Source organism: Rhinolophus ferrumequinum, chromosome 8 (assembly GCF_004115265.2).
Source record: "Rhinolophus ferrumequinum isolate MPI-CBG mRhiFer1 chromosome 8, mRhiFer1_v1.p, whole genome shotgun sequence".
In the NCBI taxonomy this organism is placed as follows: domain Eukaryota; kingdom Metazoa; phylum Chordata; class Mammalia; order Chiroptera; family Rhinolophidae; genus Rhinolophus; species Rhinolophus ferrumequinum.
The window spans coordinates 71,494,173-71,515,966 of NC_046291.1; the positions used below are offsets into that span (position 1 = coordinate 71,494,173).

Consider the following 21,794-nt stretch of genomic DNA (forward strand, 5'->3'; position numbering starts at 1 on the left):
AATATTTTGGATGTCCACTAACCAAGAGAGTAGTAGTTACACATACTTTTAAGACATGCTGAGAACCCTTGCTAATTTATTTAAAGTTCTTACTAATTAAAATAAAATACTCCTAAACATTAGAAGTTATTTGTTAGAAAAGGATTAAAGATCTTTATTTTAAATTTTGTTTATTTTATCAAAAGATGTTTTAAATGTGGCTTTGGAAAACTTTTAGAAACAAGGGCATAGACTCTTTAAGAATTAAAACAATTTTCTGGCAAGGATGGGTTGCAAAGTCTGCAACAAAACCTGCTGCAAAGTTAAATAAAGAAACTAACTTTATTAACATTTTTACCAACCATGGTTTTAAATAATAGTGATAGAGACAGAAAAAGGAACAGGTGGAAAGCAAATTTCTTTCTGTGTATAAAAAGCTCATAACAGAGAGTGAGAGAAAAACTCTGGTTAATAAAAAGTGCTGTACAAGAAAGGAAATGTAACTATAGGAAATGTAATTATACTACGTGGTTTTATGTGAACAATATTTACATAACATCAGTAAGGTAAAAATTTATTTTTTTTAACTATATTGGCAGGATGGGGGGGACAGAGAGCTACTAGGTGGTACAAGTGAGTTGTCATCATGTATAATACATTAATTACCTGCAATTTCTATCTGTGAATAATGTCTAATATTGGTAAACCTAGATATAGCAGTAAAAAGGCACATTATTTACAAATAGGTGGCTAAATACTTGGAATAATTAAAAGCAATTGAAAATTAAAATCTGGTATCTTCAGGTGGATTCCTAGAAAGGGGACATTCAATACTATTCAACATGTGCATATAATACATGGATTTGAATTCTGGCTCCATGACTGACTATTCAAATGTCCTGGGTAAGTCAGTTAATGTTTTTGAGACCATATGCCTTTATATATAATTAGGCAATAATGAGTTACTGTGAGGACTACCAATAATCTATGGGAAGCATATGGTACTTACAAAAAGCTTAATTAATAGTAGTTGCTATAATTAATCATTATCTCTTGCCAATAAAAACAGCAGCTAACTACATCAAAGTTCATATTTTCTAAAGCTGCATTCTTATTTTGAAATCTGAATCACATATCAATCAGGTGAGTTTTATCATCTGCACATTACAGTTGAGCAAAAAGGACAAACATACTTGCCCAAATCCTCCTATTGGTAAGAACTCAAAACTTAAAACAGAACTGCAAATGGTTAGTTTGCTCAGTCTCTTTCAAAAAACAGTTGTGTCATTCAAACAATAAACAGAAAAGCAGAGGAAGGAAGGACCTATATAGCCTTTTCTGAGGTTTCATAGAATGTTTTCATCAGCAAAGTTTTTCACTACAGTTAGTTAGCAATATGGAGATTAACGGTGGGTAAGATAGAAGAAAAGTTCCAAACATTTAGCTGTGAACGTAGGTACCAGTACAAGGTCAAAGGTTTTCTAATACTCAAAAGATAGAGAGAATGTAATTGTTTTTAAATAAAGAAGACTATATAATACAGCTAATAGAACTCTAATAGTTTAGTTAGATTCAACTGTGATGTACTTCCTGACCTAACTTTGTTATTCATTTGTATCTAAGCCCTCATAATTTTGTAAAACATGGTAAAAAAATATCTTTCCTTTAAAATGACAGAGAACAATTACATATAACTTTCAGTAATGTGGGCTATAATGTAACTTTTCCAGTCTACAAATGGTTAATTTGCTCAGTCTCTTTCATTATGATTCATAGAGTCAAAAAAAGAAACCCTCATTCATGTGACATCTCCTTAAAATCAAGCACAGTATCTAGGACACTGTTCACCACCTGTGAACCACCTCTGAAGGGCTGGACTTACAAATACAGGTCTGAACAATGAAATAGGATTCCAATCAAATGTAAACTTCTCGAAGGCAGGGCGTTGGTCCGCCTTGCTCACTAGTTGCTACCACAATGCTGGGCAAACAGTTATGCTCACTCAACATTTGTGGAATGGATAAATGAATGAAAGAATAAATAATAATTCTTGGTTGATTATTTGAGTTTTCAGTCTGCAAAGACAAAATAACTAGGTAAAAAATTAAATAATAAATTTGTTTTATTTATAACTCATGCTATTTTTCCTTAATTAAAAAAAAATCAAATAACATAGATTAAATGAAGTACTACTCATTTGGAGTAAAAATTCTGCTACTTATACACATGCAAAGTCATAGTTTAACTACTTCTTTTTCCTAACAAAATACTTTCACCCATCCCTTATTAGTAATGATAATGAGAATACTAATGATAATGATTAGTAATGATAATGACAGCGAGAATTGTAACTATTTTTTTCTAACCTAAATTATTATAGCAACTATAATATAGGATTGACATACATTATCTCATTCCCTCTTTACAACAAACCTTTAACACAGATATCACCACTTTTGACAATGGAAGAAAACAGGGTTTAAAGGTCACAAAGATGGTAAAAATCCAGATAGTATCAGTCTAATTCTAAAATAACTGGGTGAACCACAGAGACAGTTAACACACACACACAGAGACTCAAACTACTCCTGGCCTGCTATCCACTTCAAGCATAAGAGAATACGCATCTATTTTTTCAATGCCTATTATGCTCCAGGCACAATGCTAGGTTCTTAAAGATCACTTGTAATTCTGAAACACAATTAAAAATGGTGTGTACCGACACTATTCTCTGGTACCTAACTCTTCAGCACTAGATTCTGAAAGTTCCCCCACTCTGTTCATATGTGTGACGTGCATACTTTTGTTTGTCTTACTAAGCTACCTGCACCTTTGAGTCAGGGTGTTACCAGATTCTTTTTTTTTTTTTTTTGGTATCTCCTAAAAATGCCTAGCACAGTGCTTTGCTCATAAAAAGTTCTGAATACACACTGTTGAAAAATAATACTATGTGTAAATTAAACGAAATTTCCTTGGCTGGATAAAATGTAAATAAAGATTTTTATCTTCAAATCTTCTGTGTAATTATCTTATACTTAAAAAAACATAAATAGCAAAACAAGAGTTTTCCTATTTTAAGTATTTTATTGGTAAGTGTCAATAAAATTTTTAAATTTTCACGAAAATAAATATAAAATCTATTCTGATAAATCTTATGTGCTATTAAATGGTTTTGATTGCTTTTCACATATTATAATAAGGCCTTTCCCTATAATCCAAGTTAGTGCATAAGACTGCACAACAATATAAAGTTTCCATTTTAAAAAGAAAAAAATAATAAGTTTCATATTTTCTCTGAGAGCCATTATTATGATTAGAGAAAAACACATAAACACTTGATTCTGCAAGAATTATATATGAAAAAAGAAACCACATTCCAACAGGAATTATTTTATTTCTTCTTCTGACACTGCATTTTGCTTTTTAGTATGGATAAAAATAAAATCAAATTGAAAGGACATTTTAATCTCAGAACTGTTACTGAGGCTTTTTTTTTTTTTTTTTTTTTTGGCGTGGAAAAAAGATATGTGGCAATTCATGCTATGCGTTAGAGATCAGAATCTGGCCCTAAGTTTACATGATTGATGGGTTTTTATTTGAACAGGCATAAATGTGAATAGTAACTGCAATAATGCTTACCAGAGAGTTGATGCAACCTCAACCAGTTTTCCCGTTTATCTTCAGCATTCCACTGTTTCCACTATAGCAAAATGTTTTTGAAAACCACACATAAAATCTTATTCATTGCTTAAGTGTAACACAAAATAACATATACACATGATTCCAGTAGACAGAATAAGCACTGATGTTAACTATTCAAAGAAAAGCTCATCCAATAACCAATTTCTGAAATTACATGTTTGTTCAGGGTGAAAATCATTCATTTCCGAGTCTCAAGTAAAATTGGAGGAGAGACTAGGTCATTATATAATGCGATATTTTCTATTATGCTCTTTACTGACCATATATACAAATACTAGTTATTTCACCAGGCCTGAGTACTCTCACTGAATATTCTGTCTGTCTCTAAAATTGGAAACTTACTTAGACTCATTCTTCTCTGATAGGAAAAAAATGCTGTCACTAGTCAGTTGTCTGGCTCTTAAGTGCTTGGAGAAGAGAAAAAGACATTCCCAGAACTCTGACCATGCAGCCTCACTATTAGTAATTCTTGTTTTGCTGTTCTTCCTCTGAATCACTGTCAGACAGTTTCTCCTCATATGGGATGATACTAAAATTGAACCTCTGGCAAATATAAACTTATCTTGCAGAACTGATTTAATTAATTGGTACTCCTGTTAACCCAGCCGTAAGATCTTGGGTAAGTCATCTAGATAGTAATAGTTGACCTTTCAACTTATAGAATAATTATGGTAACTAAGGGTAGAAGAAGCATTTATGAGTGGCAACACAGTTTTAAGCCCTGTGATGTATGTTTTACATATATTTTCACATTTAATATCCAAAAGCAACCAACTTTTTAAGGTACATGTCATCAATTCCATTTTTACATATAAGGACACTAAAGATCAGAAATTTAAAGTAACATCATAATAAATGGCAGAACCAGGAATCAAACCTAGGTCTAAGTGACTAAACTAATCAGAAAATGAAATAATATACATGAATATGAAATCATGAAGTGAATAGGTAAATGTGAAAGTAAAAAAACCCAAGAATTATTTCTGGGAATGGTGGAGTAACTTGAATCAGACTTGTTATCCCACTGATAGATAGCAATTATAAACTGTATGAAAATATTAAAACAAATAAAAAACAAATATTTGAAGACATAATGGAGAGTGACCAAAAGTAGGCAGAAATAGAAAGAGAGAGGATTTAACCATTCAGTGAAGAGAACATAGCTGGGCAAAATCTCCATTTATATGGCTTTTCCCCTGAAGTAAAAAGTGAGAACAGCTAGAACTAAAGTAGAAAGCCACACTCATATTGGCTTCAGGTATCAGGCCAGTGTTTAGGGTTAGGAGGATGGCTGATCGTTGAGGGTTGGGGCAAGTGGATGTTGGAAAGTAGGGAAACAGAGGAGGAGTTTAAAAATTGCATATATACTCCCACTTAGGCTGAGTCCTGAACTGTGTACCCATGGGGAGGACTCCAAAGAAACCAGTGGAAATAGATAGAATGTTCAAACAGGGATTTCTGCTGCTGCCCATTGAATGAGACAAAGGGTTGGAGTTTTGAATCCCACCAAACTAAAGCACTGAACAACTCAGGCTTTCCATAGAAATCCCTGCAGGGCCACATTTTAGGAGCAAAGATTATATCCCTGTGCTAAGAGAGTCACCCTAGGATTAAGGGCAAAACCAAAAGAGACCCACTCTTACAAAACATAAAACCAAGCCTCTGCTAGATAAAGACAAGCTGACCGTGATTTAACTATTATAAAAAATAAAGTCACTACTCTTCAGAGGACAATAATAGAATCCAGAGTCTCTAAAGTATATTATCTATTCAATAGACAATAAAAAAAATTTCAAGATGTGAGCAAACAGGAAAATGTGACACAAAGTCCATAGAAAAAACAGCGAATAGAATAGACTTTGACATGACTCAGACAAGTACTTTAAGGCTACTATAAATATTATAATGACTAAGAAAAGAACTGGTTCCTTATCTTATACCACTCACAAAAATTAGCTTGGATTGGATTAAATATTCATGGTAGGACCTAAAACCATAAAACATAGGCAAAAGCTCCTTCATATTGGTCTTGGCAATTATATTTTTGGATAGGACATCAAAAGCACAAGCGAACAAAAGCAAAAATAGAAGACTATATTAAATAAACTTCTATTTTGCAAAAAAAAAAATCAGCAAAATGAAAAGGCGACTTGTGGAATGGGAGAAATTACATGCAAGTCATATATCTGATAAGGGATTAATACCTAAAACATGTAAGGAACTCATGTAACTCAATAGCAAACAAACAAATAATCTGATTTTAAAAATGGGCAAAGGAATTGAATAGACATTTTTCCAAAGAAGATACACAAATAGTGAACAAGTACATGAAAAGGTGCTCAACATCGCTCTTCATCAGGGAAGTGCACATCAAAATCAAAATGAGATTATCACATCACATCTCTTGAGTGACTGTTAACAAAAAGACAAGAGATAACAAGAGGATGTAGAGAAAAGAGAACCTTTCTGTACTGTCAGTGGGAATGTAAATAGATAGAGTCATTACGTAAAAAAATATGGAGGTTCTTCAAAATATTAAATATAGAACTACCATATAACCTAGCAACTCCACTTCCGGGTATATATATGAAGAAAAAAAGTCACGAAGAGATATCTGCACTCCTATGTTCATTGCAGCATGATTTATAACTGACAAGACATGAAAACAGCCTACAGTATACCTCAATGGATGTAGGGACACAGAAAATGTTTTACATACATAAATATTATTCAGCCATAAGAAGGAAGGAAATCTTGCCAGGGAGCATAGTCATGGATTAAACTGTGGGCTTTATGCTAAGTGAAGTAAGTCAGACAGAGAAATACAAATACTGTATAAACTCACTTATATGTGGAATGTTAAAAAAAAAAATCCTGAACTCACAGAAACAGAGAGTAGATTGGTGGTTGCTGCAGATGGGGGTCGTGAGGTGGGGAAAATGGGTGAAGGCGATAAAAGGGTACAAACTTCCAGTTATAGGCTAAGATGAGTAAGATTTGGACAATCTAATGTGTAGTATGGTGACTATAATTAACAATACTGTATTGTATACCTGGAAGTTGCTTAGAAAGCAGATCTTAAAAGCTCTCAATACACACACACACACACAAGCACACACACACACACACACAGTAACTATTTGAGGTGATAATGTGTTAATGTTATTGTGGCAATCATTAGCAACACATACATATACTAAATCATCACATTGTACACCTTAAACTTACACAATGTTATATCTCAATAAACCTGGGGGGAAAATTATCTCCTTACTTCCATGATGACATGCATGTATAGTTGAGAAACCCAAAATAAAAGGAAACGTAGTTATATAATTAGTATACAAAAAACAAATATTCTCCTATATATAAACCATAGAAGCTAGAAACTAGAAGCAAACAAATTTAATACTAAAAACACAACAAAAATAAATAACTCAGAATAAACAAATCCCGATTTCTGCAAGACGTGTAATTTGCTTTCAGGACAGAAATCATCAATAGTCTAAGACTTGTTATTCCGCCTATATTAACCTATTATTTTAATAACATTCAAATTAAAACACCAGTAGGACTTTTTATTTTGAGAGCTTTAAAGATAATACCAAAGTTCATCGGGTAAAAAGCATGTCATTAACTAGGAATGTTTTGAAAAAAAGAGGAGTAAAAGGGAAACAGTCCATCCAGATATTAAAAACATTGTAAAGACACAGTAATTACAGAGTTTAGTTCTACAGAAGGAATAGACAAATAGAAATGTGAACAATGGAGAGTCCTGAAATACATTTCAATATACGTAAGATTTTAATATATGATAAAGGTGACATTTTAAGAAAAGATTATTCAATAAAAGCTGCTAAGACACTAACAAAATTCCCGGTGGTTTAAATTTTAAACATAAAAAAGTTTTATAAAAATTTTAGGGGGAGGATGAATAGGCAGAATATAGAGAATTTTTAAGGCAGTGAAACTACTATGTATGACACTATGATAGTGGATACATGTCATTATATATTTCAAACCCACAAAATGTAAAATACCAACAGTGAACTCCCGTGTAAACTGTAGACTCCAGGTGATGATGTGTCAATGTAGGTTCATAAATTATAACAAATGTACCACTGTGGTGGGATATTGGTAATGGGGGAGGCTATCCATGTTTCAGGCAGGGCTCTAAGGGAAATCGCCGTACCTTCCTCTTAATTTTGCTGTGAACCTAAAACTACTACCATAAAATAAAGTTCCTTAATAAAAATTAAGCCATAATGGTGGGCAAAAAACGGTATTATATATTTTATCATTTTGGACATAAACTCCAGAAGCCATTAATAGAAAAGACGGATAATTTGACTAAATCAAAATGAAACATTTCAGTATAGGAAAAAGAAACTACCATAAATCAAGTTGAAGGGAAAATTAAACTACAGAAAAACATTTGAAACACATGAAAAAAAGGCACATTTTATTAGCATATGAAGAGCTCTTAGAAATCAATAATAAAGAGACAAACAGTGGAAAGGTCACCAGCAAAGAACAATGGATCTGCTGCATTTATGTAAAAAAAAAAACAAACATATACAAGTGTAAGTGTGTATGTGTGTGTCATATATTTGTGTGTACATGCCCTCGTATATGAACAGAAGATTTCTGAAATAACACATAAAAATAGTTAACAGTAGTTAGTTACCTGTGGGAAGTAGAAACAGGATGGTTTCAAATTCTACTTTTATTTTATACTTTTCTATATTATGTGTCTTATTTTCAAAACCATGAGTATGTATTGCTTTTTATTTCCAAAGCAAAATCTAACACAAACACTTTACTTCTAAGAACCCCACTAGTAAATGCTGATGGTTTAGCACAATATACCGGGGGTGCCAAAAAAATGTGTACACATGACTTGTATTCATCTTTTGTTATCGGTATATATTAAGTATTACAAATTGAATTGGTTTTTCCTTTCTTAAAATGTGTATACATTTTTTTTTTTGGCACCCTCTGTATATTTATTTCTGTGGTCCCTCTCCTCACTCACTGACAGTAAGTAGTACATGTTGAATTCTATTAAGGCGAAAAATATTTCAAAAAAGGGAGTGACTCACTAAAACCCAGTAAAACAAAAAGCAGTAAAACTCTAGAGTAAGGGAAATTAAGAAAAAAATATAAGCTAGCTCTATATTACTTGTAAACTTCTTTCTTATCTTTAAATTGCTTTAGAAATATATAGCAGAAAAAAAAGGAAAATAATTATTGCTGTTTTCATTTTGCTTCTTTAAAGTCAGAACTAGAGAGATTTCTGTAGGAATTCCTTTCCCTGCATTCCCTCTGGGACTCGAATCAATCGAGTCCTATTCTCTAAGACCCATTACACTCAGTCTTTCTCTTAGGGATGCTGCTTCTCTATCCTCAGCAGTTTTTCTTCCAGGAAACTGGCCTCTCTCTCCAAGATTCTAGTTATTAATAAGCAGTAGCAGTCTCAAAAGCAACTTCATCAGTTACATACTCAGTAAAAGAGCATGCAGGCAAGGAACAATGACCGTAATTAGTGTCAAGATCTGAGTTTTACCCTTTAGTAGGGTAATTTGAGATACAGTATATTAAATATTATGCAGTGTTTTCAAGAAATTTCTCCTCAAAGATTCTGGATCAAGATGACATCTTTTCTAATGCCATTTCCTTCTGAACATTTAAGGTATATTGGAATTTGTATTTCATACATTTATATTAGCTCCTATATGGTAACAGAAACAAGCAATACATGCATAAATGAAATACAACTATGTCATTTAATTGCCTCCATGATACTATATTGCAGCAATTACCAAACCTAGTATATATTTTTTTTCTGCATATCCATACATTTATCTTCCAGTACGGTGTCTGGCACATAAAAGGTTTCAAAATATATAGATGAATAACTAAATGCAAAGCAAGGACTGTCAATTATTTACAAACATAGTATATTAGAATTGCAAAAGGCCTTAGAGGTTTTCCAATCTATAAAAGTTCCATAAGCCATCCCATCTTACCCTGATCACCACCACTGTCATGCTCCTACGAAATGGTTATTCAATCTCACTGGGAACGCTCTGTTGATGTTAAATTCACCCCACAAGAAATCAGTCCATTCCAGTTTCAGACATACCCTGGGCCTTGGAATATAGGTGTTTGAGGCAAAAGTACGATTTCTTAACATTTTCCCCAGGTATTTTTACCAGTAATAGAGTATTTACTTCATGGTTACTGAAGCTCTTCATACGAGATACTATAAAGTACTGTGTTCAATTTGCATCTTTATCTCCTCAAATCCCTTATTTTTCAATTCAGTTTTCCTAATTAGATCAGCATGTCTCTAAGTAAATATTTATTTCCAATTTCTGTGAGACAGATTTTTATCCAAAAGTCCACTACTCTGGGATCATCTCCACTTCTAAAGAATCTGATTCTGTGGACTAAATAATGCTCAGTCACATAGCTAGTAATCGGAAGAGTTGAGATTAACCAGTAGAGAGAGGGCTAAAACATCAATGATTTTAAAAAGCTCCCCAGGGAGCATAGGGTGAGCAATCACTATTCACTACTCTAGTCATTTGATCCATGGTTTAGAAAACTTAATCTCTAAATACATAGTCAGCTGTTCACTTAACAATGCACTTTATGTTTTTTCCCCAAAGTTTCAACCTTCACTTGGAAAATGAGGTAAAAATATAAACCAAAGCCTTAAATCTTTCAGTTTACTGAAAAGTTCTGGGAAATAAATAATATATTCTCCACTTTCCAGTATTGCAAACTCTCTAGTTCCTACTTCTGATTATGTTTTATACTAAATTTAAGGAAAATATTGAACATAAAGGTATACAAATAAGTTAGCTTCAGAATCACCTTATCTTCTAATAGCACTCTTTCTGGATGTTGTCTACAAGCTGAGGGGCTAATTAAAATTTCCTTCATTAATGAATGGAAACATTTATTGACTGGCTATTATTATTATATACAAGGAGTATTTTGAAGCAGGTTTTACCTGCATGAAAATCATGTTTTGGAAATTTTATGTGTTTCATGTAAGAACGGAGAAAAACATCAGGACCCCACAATCGGATTTTATAATACTTTACCTCCCTTCCCTTTCAGAAGCTCAAAGAGAAGAAAATACATGAAAAATACTTTCATTGAAGTGCTGAAATAAGAGCATACACAGTGTGTAAGTTTTATTACATGAAAAACCTGTGACAATTGTCCAAATATATGGGAGATGACCATAAAAAAGATATTATAGAAACGTACTGATGATCTATATACCACATACCAAGTTATATATTAGAATGACTTCCCTGGAATGAGCTTTACTAGAATAAGTGGTAGAATTAATGTCAAAAATATATATAGTGGCTATGTTTATTTTGAAAGGTCAACCATTTTTCTTAATTTTAATTTAAAGTGAATTTCTTACTCAGGAAAATAAAAAAGTAGCCCTGTTTTGAATCAAGCATTGCAAAGGAAAAACTGTCTCAGTTCATTATTATAGAGTATAACTCTCAGTACAATTATAAATGCAAATCAAATGCTATACCATCTCTACTATCTTTAGGGCATCTCATTTGTTGATACATGTAATGGATACAAGCTTTTGATCATCAAGCTGTAACCCTATTAGTTGAACTCTGATCTCAAGTAAACAAACAACATGATAGCTATTGTTCTATAATTAAAAAAAATAGAGCTATTGAGTCGATGGGAAAAAGTATTATCAAGAAACTATGTTCAAGAAACGGTACTGCCCAATCATTAGAAGCAAAACTTGTACATCTACTCATAGTTCATGTCTTATCACAAGCGAAACAACACTTTTATAGAAGATAATTGGTTTTAAAATCAGTATCTATATAGATATAGACAGTGTTATCAGTTGAATTGTGTCCCCTCACCCCCCAAAATATATGTTCAAATCCCTAACCCTTGACACCTATGAATATGACCTTACTTGGAAATAGAGTCTTTGCAGATGTAATCAAGTGAAGATGAGGTCATGCTGAATTAGGGTGGGCCTGATAAGAAGAGAAGAAACACAGACACACAGGGATAAAACCACGTGATGAGGGAGGCAGTGATTGAATGATGAGTCCATAAACCACAGAATGTCTAGGTTTGCTGGCAACACCACAGCTAAGAGAAAGGTTTGGAGCAGATTCTCCCCTAGAGGCTTCAACAGAGTACAGACCTGAGGACAACTTAATTTCAGACTTCTAGCTTCAAGAAATGTGGGAGAATACAATTTAATTAATTTAAACCACCCAGTTTGTGATAATGTGTTACAGCACACCTAGGAAACTAATACAAAGAACCAAATTGCCTGTTTCCTTTTTATTTTCTAGTGGAAATATCAAATCAGTTTCTCACACTGAATAAATATCTGATCAATGTATACATAAGATATTTAACCCCAAGAAGAAAATTCTTCAACTCTTTCTGCTTTACTCATGGAATATTTCTCCAAATAATAGTGGTTGTTATAAAGTTAAAATTTTACAACAGGCAATGAGTCCGTGAACACCCAAGTAAAATTTCTTGCAAAATTTGGAATTTACATAGTTTTCGTGAAATTCAAAGATTAACAACCATTTTTTTTTTTTTTTACAACCATGTTTTTTGACCATGATTTCTGGAGAAATTGCATTTTCAGATGATTAAGCATAAACTTTAAAATGCTTGTTGGGAAACTTGAATGAGAACAAAATTTAATACCCGTACAGACGTAATAATATAAAAGAAATCTGGCATGAGTATAATGGATAAATCCATTATTTATTCTGCAAGAGTTGAGCTAACTATGGAGAAAACTGCTTTCAATCATTTTGCAAAAATTAGAATAATCGCATCACCTATTTATTGAGTTATATGATAGTCATAAATATCTAAGCTTTTTACTTATATTATCTATCCCATTTTATATTACTGTTGGCATTCAAATTTTAAAGATGTGAAAATTGGGGGTCAAAGAGAATCAGTAATTTTCCCAAGGTCACACAGGTGGTGAGTTGGCACAATTGTGGTTAATCAGTCTTAATCTGTTCTGTGAATATCATACCTATAAGTCACATATGCTATGTTCTAACTGTCTTTCTAACTCCTCAAAGTTTTTACAATGGTAATTTGAAAACATACCTTAAAATATGGGAAAAAAAATTGTCAGCGCTTTTGATTAGAATTATAAATATCTGTGGCTTCTTAATGGCACAGTCATAAATAGAATGAAATTTCAAGAGAACAAAGGGCTGGTTCTTAATGTGAAATAAATATAAATTAAAGCTATCTGACATAAGATTTGTTGCTGTGGTTAAAGATTAACTTAAGATCAAAATAAGATGATATATGAATGAGTTAAAAAAGTTAATATTAGAGAAAAAAATTTGACAATATGTTGCTTATGAAGAAGCATTATTCATGGGAACTATTTCCACTAATTTATCAATGGTCAATTTTAACTATTTTTTAAAAATACTTCAGTGAATTGTATTAAACTAAGATTTAAATCATGATTAAAGTATAATGCTAAGAGAAAATGTTTTAGGAACAGTCACTTAACAAATGTGTGCAGAGGGTTATAAGAAAGAACTTCCTAGTCCTGAGATGTGTTATGCTAGATAGGTTTGCTGCAGGAAGCAGTGGAAATCTGTTTTTATGAAGCTCCTTACAAACAGAAGGCATACATTTTCAGCAGTCTAGGAAGGTTAGGTGTGTCTCTCTACCAGAAGGCAGCCAGTGGATAACCACTTAGGGTTCTTTAAAGCCCAGTAAATGCATAATAATGACATTCTTGTAACTATGAGGCAAAGGCAACACAGCTGCTCTTTCTTTTCTTTCGTGATCAGGATTTGCTGCCCAACATGTTGCAGAATAATTTGAACGCAATTACATGAAATTTTCCCCTAAAGAAAAGCAAGAATTACTTTTGACTTTAGTTACTGAAAGAAAACTCAGAAGTTCTACACTGGTTTTATAAAACATTTACAGTCTCCTTTACTTCGAAAGTGTTCCGCTATGTACAACTTAAAAAGCAGACTTGTTTGCTGGATAACCTTAGACCTATGAGTTGGATTAACATTAAATAAAAAATTCTGAGCAAATCTGTAATTTCTTTGTTTATATAAAGTGCTTTGTGAGATTCAATTTTAGTGAATTCAACTTAAATTTTTATGAGTTTACTTTATTTCATTTTATATTCATTTACTTAAGTCTTTATTTTGCATGACGGTGGAGAAGGCAGATTCCTTATATTTAAAATTTTTTTCTTTAAAATACAGTGAATTTCTTTCCAGGCAAATTTTCCCTTTAAAGGGTAAAGTAATTATTTCCAATTTAGAAGATGGCACTGTGGTCCATAATCCTTGACTGACTGTTTTTCCAGGCAAAGAGCAGCTGTGGAAGTTACTAAAAATTCAATGTGATTTTTTGATGTAGAATTCTCACAAAATATAAAGCTGTGAGGCATGTAAAGGGATGACTTCTCAAGGTTTTAGAACACTTTAGGATAGTTATTAAAAATAAGACAGGAAAAAAAACGCAGAAATTAAAATGAAAAAAAATAATAAATGGTGTGGACAATTTAAAAATAAATAGAAAATAATTGTAACTTTCCCACCTATTTAGTATTTGTAGCTAGATGATACGTGTGTTCAAGATAGATACAAAGAACCCTGTTTTCAAACATGGTACTTAATTTCTGTTATTTAAAATTTTGTTTTGTATTTAGGGATGTAATGTGTCTCTATACTATGTAATACTCCAGGTAAAGGCAAAAGCAGTTTAGCTTAATGTAATTTTTGACTTGCAACAATACTCAGGGGAAAAATAAAAAAAGTAAGGGAGAAATAGTTTAGCGATGCTTATATAAACTGCTATATTAAAGAACACTTTTTATGTTTTCATTAAAATATAATTCTACTTCTTTCTACATACTTAGAAACAGAAAACTCATGGCCCAAATATTTCATTGCTTGCCTCCAAAAAAGTGTTGACATCCTCTGTGGCCATCAGCCAAGGTGGTCATTCCTTTGTAGTTGATGGAATTAGAGAAGTATCAGGACTCTGCGGATTGATGAAGGAAATATTCTGTGCTCTTGACTGTGGTATTTATTTCCTTGGTCCTGTTAAAAAGGAAATAAGGGCAAATTTACCAATTTTGAACAGATAGCCATTTATTGTATATTTTCTTTAGACTCAAATTTAAGGACGTTTTAAGATTTTTACATCTCATTAAGAATCATAGAATTTTAGTCTCACTCACAGTACTTGCTAAACTTATGATTACAGATAAGAAAGAGCTGTATCAACCAGGTAACTCAACCCCATTATTTTACACTATAGGAAGCTGAAATCCAGATAAGTGAACTCAACCGATGTTACAACCAATTAGTGGCAGAGCCAGCACAAGAAACCAGCTCTTACTACTGCAAGTTCAGGGCTCTTTCCTCCAGTTGTCTCCTAGCAGGTAGAAGAGAAGAATCTTTGGAAGAGGGAGGGAGATTGAGAAGAGCATTATCATGCCCAAGCTGATTTCTCAGCAATAATGCTTAGAGAAAAATCTAGAACAAGAAACATGATAGCTTATTATTCAGATTCCTAATTCAAAGCATAGACTCGCTCAATGGATATCTAAGAGAGATTATTTTATTAGAGTATGATTAAGATATGTCATAGTATTTATTAAAAATAACCAGTCATTATTAAATTTCGGAATTTCATCCAGTCATGATCATTATTTTTCCCAATTCCTTCTACTGCAAAAATCTATTATCCACAGAGCAAAAGAGTGATATTTTTATTATCCGCAGAGCAGCAGAGTGATATTTTTAAAAAAGAAAATTGGATTTTAGACACACCCTTGGTTAAAACCCTTCAAAGACACCTGTAACATTTAAGGTAATAGCCAATGATCTTATGTTGCCTTAGATGACTGGCCCCTGGTTACCTGTGACAGCCTATCTGATCACTCTTCCTTTGACTGGTATTCTATAGCCCTGCAGCCTTCTTTTTCTTCCTCAGATATGCTTAGCACACTTTTGGTTTAGGTTCCTACCTTTGTTTTCTGTCACACTGGGACACTTTTCCCTAGATAGCCATGTGTCTGTTCCCACCAACTGCAGCACTTTCTTTTCCCTTGAGAGCTCCACTGCGTGTTTCAGAATCTGCTGAAATGTCACCTGCCAGAGAGGTCTTCTCTCACTACTCCAGCTAAACAACTTCCCTACTCCCAAACAACACTCACCCTTCTACCTACTGGTCCTCGTACCCGTATCTGCTTCATTCCATTCACAGTATTTATCATTTCTAGATATTATACATACAGCTCAACACAATCCCTTTGAGAGCCAGATCTATCCTGGAATTAAGTATTATTTGAGTTTTTAAAGATAATATGGTAACTATACTGTAATTATATAACATGCATCCACCCCCCCTGTCCCCAATATGAGAGATCTGGGACAGCACTCTGCAATAAAATATGTTAATATCTCTACAGCAAAACAGATTTGCATTCTGGGCTGGCCCAGTGGCTCAGGCGGTTAGAGCTCCATGGTCCTAACTCCGAAGGCTGCGGGATGGATTCCCACATGGGCCAGTGGGCTCTCAACCACAAGGTTGTCAGTTTGATTCCTCGACTCCTGCAAGGGATGGTGGGCAGCGCCCCCTGCAACTAAAATTGAACACTGCACCTTGAGCTGAGCTGCCACTGAGCTCCCGGATGGCTCAGTTGGTTGGAGCGCGGCCTCTCAACCACAAGGTTGCCGGTTTGACTCCGGCAAGGGATGGTGGGCTGTGCCCCCTGCAACTGGCAACGGCAACTGGACCTGGAGCTGAGCTGCGCCCTCCACAACTAAGATTGAAAGGACAACAACTTGACTGGGGAAAAAAAAATTCCTGGAAGTACACACTGTTCCCCAATAAAGTCCTGTTCCCCTTCCCCAATAAAATCTTTTAAAAAAAATATTTGCATTCTAAGTGGTATTTAAAAAGAATACACAGCCTCACAGTTTTACTACTAAAGGAGTTAAGATTAGGTCAGGTTTTACCACTCTATGAGTGGCAAAAACTTTCTGTTTCAGAGAGTTTTGATTTTGGAATTGCAGATAAGGGACTGTGGAATATACTACGTATTAATTTATTTCTTCATTGCCTGTCTCCCCTATATAATGCATGCTCACAAGACCAGAGATTTTTTTGGTTTTGTTTTGTTGCTGTATGCTCAGTGCCTAACAGATAAACAGTCAAATGGATAAGTGAAGGCTTCTGTAAACATTGTTTTTGTTTTCTTTTTTGTTTACATTATATGTAAATTCTATGCTATTATAAGTAATACAATTTTTCTCAATCAAAGGAATAGTTTGCAGGGCAGGTATCTGAAGCCATGCAAGACGGGCTCAAGGGTCTACACTCAAACCCTATGCTATGTTGCCACTGTGTTATACTGGCTGGCTGATTTGATGTTAAGCCATTTATTAGTATGGCAGTGGGTGATCTGGCACACATTAAAACTCGTTAATTGTAAAGGTAGTCTATCTAAGTGCCAATGGACAAAGATGTCTTACAGCTTCGAGTGAAATGTTTCATCTCGAGACATTAACAAATAGTATAAAATAAATGTACTGTTTTCTGGAGTCAGATTATTAAGACAACAACTCTCTTGAGGTGGCTTTCCAGCTCACCCTGATACCAAACAGTGGCCCACAGTGCCGATAGTTCTACTACGTGATTCTCCCTCTGACTTTGGCAGACCAATCCCAGCATGCATCTGTGGTCAAAGCTGGATCAACCAGGTTTCTTTTTTAGTATTTTGAAATTTGGACACATGCCTGGGAACCCCCATCAGTGGCTCTACTCTGGAGAAAGCTGAAATCCCCAGAGCTAGTCTTGTTCCTTTCCTTCCCACCTGTCAATTCCATGAAATACTCCAGTATCTTCCCAGACGAATGCATTTTTTGAAAAACTTGCCCAAATCTGTTTTTTCCTGTCTCAAGTAAAAGAAATTTAACCAAATAGGCTTTTAAAAAATCCACTGTTTTTTATGATATAATTTCAAAGTCCAAAGGAAGGATTTCTTAAAAAAGACCAAATAAAGCTTGCATTTGTTTTTTATCCTATTAAAGTGGTTTTACAATTTATAATTATGGATTCTGTGTGCTCTGATACTGATTAAAAATTCTTCCATTTTTTATAAACCAGGGTCCACGGACCCTAAAGGATCTGTGGATAGCACTGTATTTTAGTACAGCAGCATAAAGTACATGTCCTTTGTAATCGTAACGTATTTTACGTATTTAAAACCATATTATTTATAATGAGCTTTCTATATTCTTTTTGATAATGAAAGGCAAATGAACACATGGGATTATTTGTGTCACCGATTCACTCATAACTATTTATGAAACCCAAATACATTCCAGACACTGTTTTGGGTACTGGGAATAGAGCAGGGACAAAACAGACAAAGTCACTACCTTCACAGAATAGTGATAAAAAATACATGGACTAGAATTTGAAAATTTCATAATACTATTAATAATGAACTTGGTACATCTATACAGTGAGGAAATAAGTGTAGTTTAAAAGTATGGGAGTACGGAGACAAAATGCCTGGAGAAAGTTTATGTGGGATCTTTAATCCATACCTAATCCATAGTGGGGAGCATACGTAGGGAGCCCTGCCAGAAGTCATATGCAGGAGTAAATAATAATGTGCAACCATCACCACGATGGCAATGTTTATGCTACACTTTTTACTTTACCGGTGATTTCATGTCTATTATTACAATATAACCTCTTAATACTTCTTCCAGATGAGCAGGAGAGAAAATGGAGTCTCAGAGGTTTGAGAAACTTGGCTATTTTGAGTAGTGGTAGAACCAGGTACGTCTGGTTCCGTTTCCCAGTTTTATTTCCACGCTATCACACTACATCATCTAACAAAAGACAATGCATTTCACAGCAGGCAGAGCTAAAATTTCTTTTTACTTACTTCTGTGAGTTACTTGCAAAGTGGGACAAAGCAGCAACATTATCGGGGTCACAAAGAAGCTGCTGGTACCAAATCGAACATCTTTTGTCAGCAGGCATAAGCACAAATCAGTAAGAATTTTGGGATGGTGTGATAGAATTGGGAGTGGAGCTTAGGAATGTATTATTAAAGCGGATTTCCCCAAGCAATGGATTTAACCATCTTTAGCTGGGGTTGGCAAACCTTAGCCAGCAGAACAAATGCAGTCTGCCCTGTTTTTCTATGCCATCCCAGTTAAGAACGGTATTTACATTTTCAAATGGTTCAAAAAGCATTAAAAAATTACGGCCACTGAAAATTATAGGAAATTCAAATTTCAGTGTCCATAAATAAAGCTGGAACACAGCCATGCTCATATGTTCACGTACTATGACTGCTTTCGCACCTCAGCAGAAGAGCTGAGTAGTTCCACAGAGACCCGCTGGCCAGCGAAGCCTAAAATACCTACTATCTGGGTTTCTACAGAAAAAGAATGTTGATCCTGGATCTAGATCAAGGTCAAGAGTTTTCCAAGGAGTTCATAATGTTAAAGGCAACAATGACATTGGTTTAAACATTTAATTAAAAAATTTCATAATTGCGTTGAATATTTTTCCCCCTTAAAATGCAATGATCCGAGAGCACCCACTGTACTGCATATGAATGACTATCTCCGGGGCCTGAGAAGCACGCTTTATCTTCGCCAGCTGATCACTTAAATTACCTCTTGGCACCATGGTACTTGTGATTATCACAGAGGTTTAAACTTCTTCACCATCAGTCCTACATTTTGAAATTTACCGTCACACAGCTTGCTGTTTAAAGACAGCAAGCACAACCTTTCGGTGACATACAGTTAATGAGAAGCAGACAAACACGACGAAGACCGTAAATCTGTCTTCGCAAAATCATCATCAAGTCTGTCTCATTGATCTAATCAAAATGCATTCCTAAAAGTCAGTATTAAAAAGCACATGATGAGCATAACCCAAAATTTTCTTAAGCAAAACGATGTCTTATTTAGAAATGAAAACCAGCTGATTTTGACAGCACAAAATACAAAGAATTCCAAAAGATAAGACCACAAAAGCAGTTTTGAACATACACTTGAACTAACTTATTTTTCAATATATTTAAATACTTAATTGGCATCAAGTCAAATATTTAAAATATTGTTAAAATGTTGTTTGTTGTTGTCAAATCACTACTCCCCACACCCTAATTTATAGTAAACAGCAGGTTATTTACTAAAAGTGAAAAAAGCTTAAATGTCTTTATTACACAGAATAAATATTAGCTTATATTTAAAAAAACCTTTATGATCCAATTTTTTTCTCCTTTGTAACTTACTCATTCTTTCAAGGTAGTTTAAAAATGTAACATATATATTGTTCTAGTTTTTCTCTGTGATATAGTTACTCTAAAACAAGCTAATCTGACTTTTTGAAGCCAAAGTGTACCTTTAGTAAGCAAAAAACTTTTAATATTGTCTCACACTAGTGTTTCTATTTTGACATTTTTTCATTTATTTCTTAGGAATGTGTCTAAACCTTATATTGGACTGTTGTTTATTCCCATATCTTTCATCATTTCTTGCATCATTTTAATTTTTTTTCACTTTTTCTCTGAATTCTGAGAGAATTTCTAATTTTTTTTCTCTACTTCACTAAGCTGATTTCCTGGGGGCCAATTCTGTTTTTACTGACAAGAGTTGAGAATGTTAATTTATTTTTCTAATTTTAATTTTCTTTAGTCATTTTTAACCTTATTCACCTTATTGTCTTTATATTTATCTGGGTGTTTTTTTATTCTAACTTTTCTCCCCTGTGGATGTCTGTTTTTCAAATAGCCATGTCTTCTTGTCAAGTCTTGCGATCACAAACAGTTTTCTAAATATTTATGTTTCTGAAATTGGTATTTAGAGAAAAGTTATTTCTCTGAATGTTCACTATAGAAGTCCAATTATCCTTAATTTATTTTATAATCTCATTTCATAAACTTTGTGTGGTGATCCAACAGTTTTTTTTTAATTAAAGTTTATTGGGGTGACGATTGTTAGTAAAATTACATAGGTTTCAGGTGTACAATTCTGTATTACATCATCTATAAATCCCATTGTGTGTTCACCACCCAGAGTGAGTTCTCCTTCCATCACCATATACTTGATCCCCCTTACCCTCATCTCCCACCCCCCCACCCCCCTTACCTTCTGGTAACCACTAAACTATTGTCTGTGCCTATGAGTTTTGTTTCTCATTTGTCTGTCTTGTTCTTTTGTTATTTTTGGTTTATATATCACATATCAGTGAAATCATATGGTTCTCTGCTTTTTCTGTCTGACTTATTTCGCTTAGCATTATAATCTCAAGATCCATCCATGTTGTCACAAATGGTACTATTTCATCTTTTCTTACCGCCAAATAGTATTCCATTGTGTATATATACCACAACTTCTTTATCCATTCATCTATCGAAGGACATTTTGGTTGTTTCCATGTCTTGGCCACCGTAAATAAAGCTGCAATGAATATTAGAGCACACATATCTTTATGGATAAATGTTTTCAGATTTTTTGGGTAGATACCCAGGAGAGGGATTGCTGGGTCATAAGGTAATTCTATTCATAATTTTTTGAGGAACCTCCACACTGCCTTCCATAGTGGCTGCACCAGTCTGCATTCCCACCAACAGTGTATGAGGGTTCCTTTTTCTCCACAGCCTCTCCAACACTTGTTATTATTTGTCTTGTTGATGATAGCCATTCTGACTGGGGTGAGGTGATATCTCATTGTGGTTTTCATTTTCATTTCTCTGATGATTAGTGATGTTGAGCATTTTTTCATATGTCTATTTGCCATTTGTATGTCCTCTTTGGAGAAATGTCTCTTCAGGTCCTCTGCCCATTTTTCAATTGGGTTGTTTTTTTGTTGTTGAGTTGCATGAGTCTCTTTATATTTTGGATATTAGCCCCTTATCAGAGGCACTGCTTGCAAAAATCTTCTCCCATTCAGTTGGTTGCCTCTTTATTTTGTCGATGGTTTCTTTTGCTGTGCAGAAGCTTTTAAGTTTGACATAGTCACAT

At 34.0% G+C, this 21,794-nt stretch overlaps 1 protein-coding gene across 8 annotated transcripts in view; it reads right to left on the bottom strand.

Moving 5' to 3' along the window:
• The window catches only part of MBD5 (methyl-CpG binding domain protein 5), a 375,179-nt gene that overhangs the window by 184,179 nt on the left and 169,206 nt on the right, over positions 1-21,794 (bottom strand). For 5 of the 8 annotated variants that reach the window (XM_033113042.1, XM_033113046.1, XM_033113041.1 and 2 more), the window contains exon 3: positions 14,638-14,825. The gene's annotated coding sequence lies outside the window, so the exon portion shown is untranslated. Of the gene's footprint in view, positions 1-3,618; positions 3,638-14,637; positions 14,826-21,794 lie in introns of those variants that run through there. The other 3 variants (XM_033113043.1, XM_033113048.1, XM_033113045.1) reach the window with 2 other exon arrangements.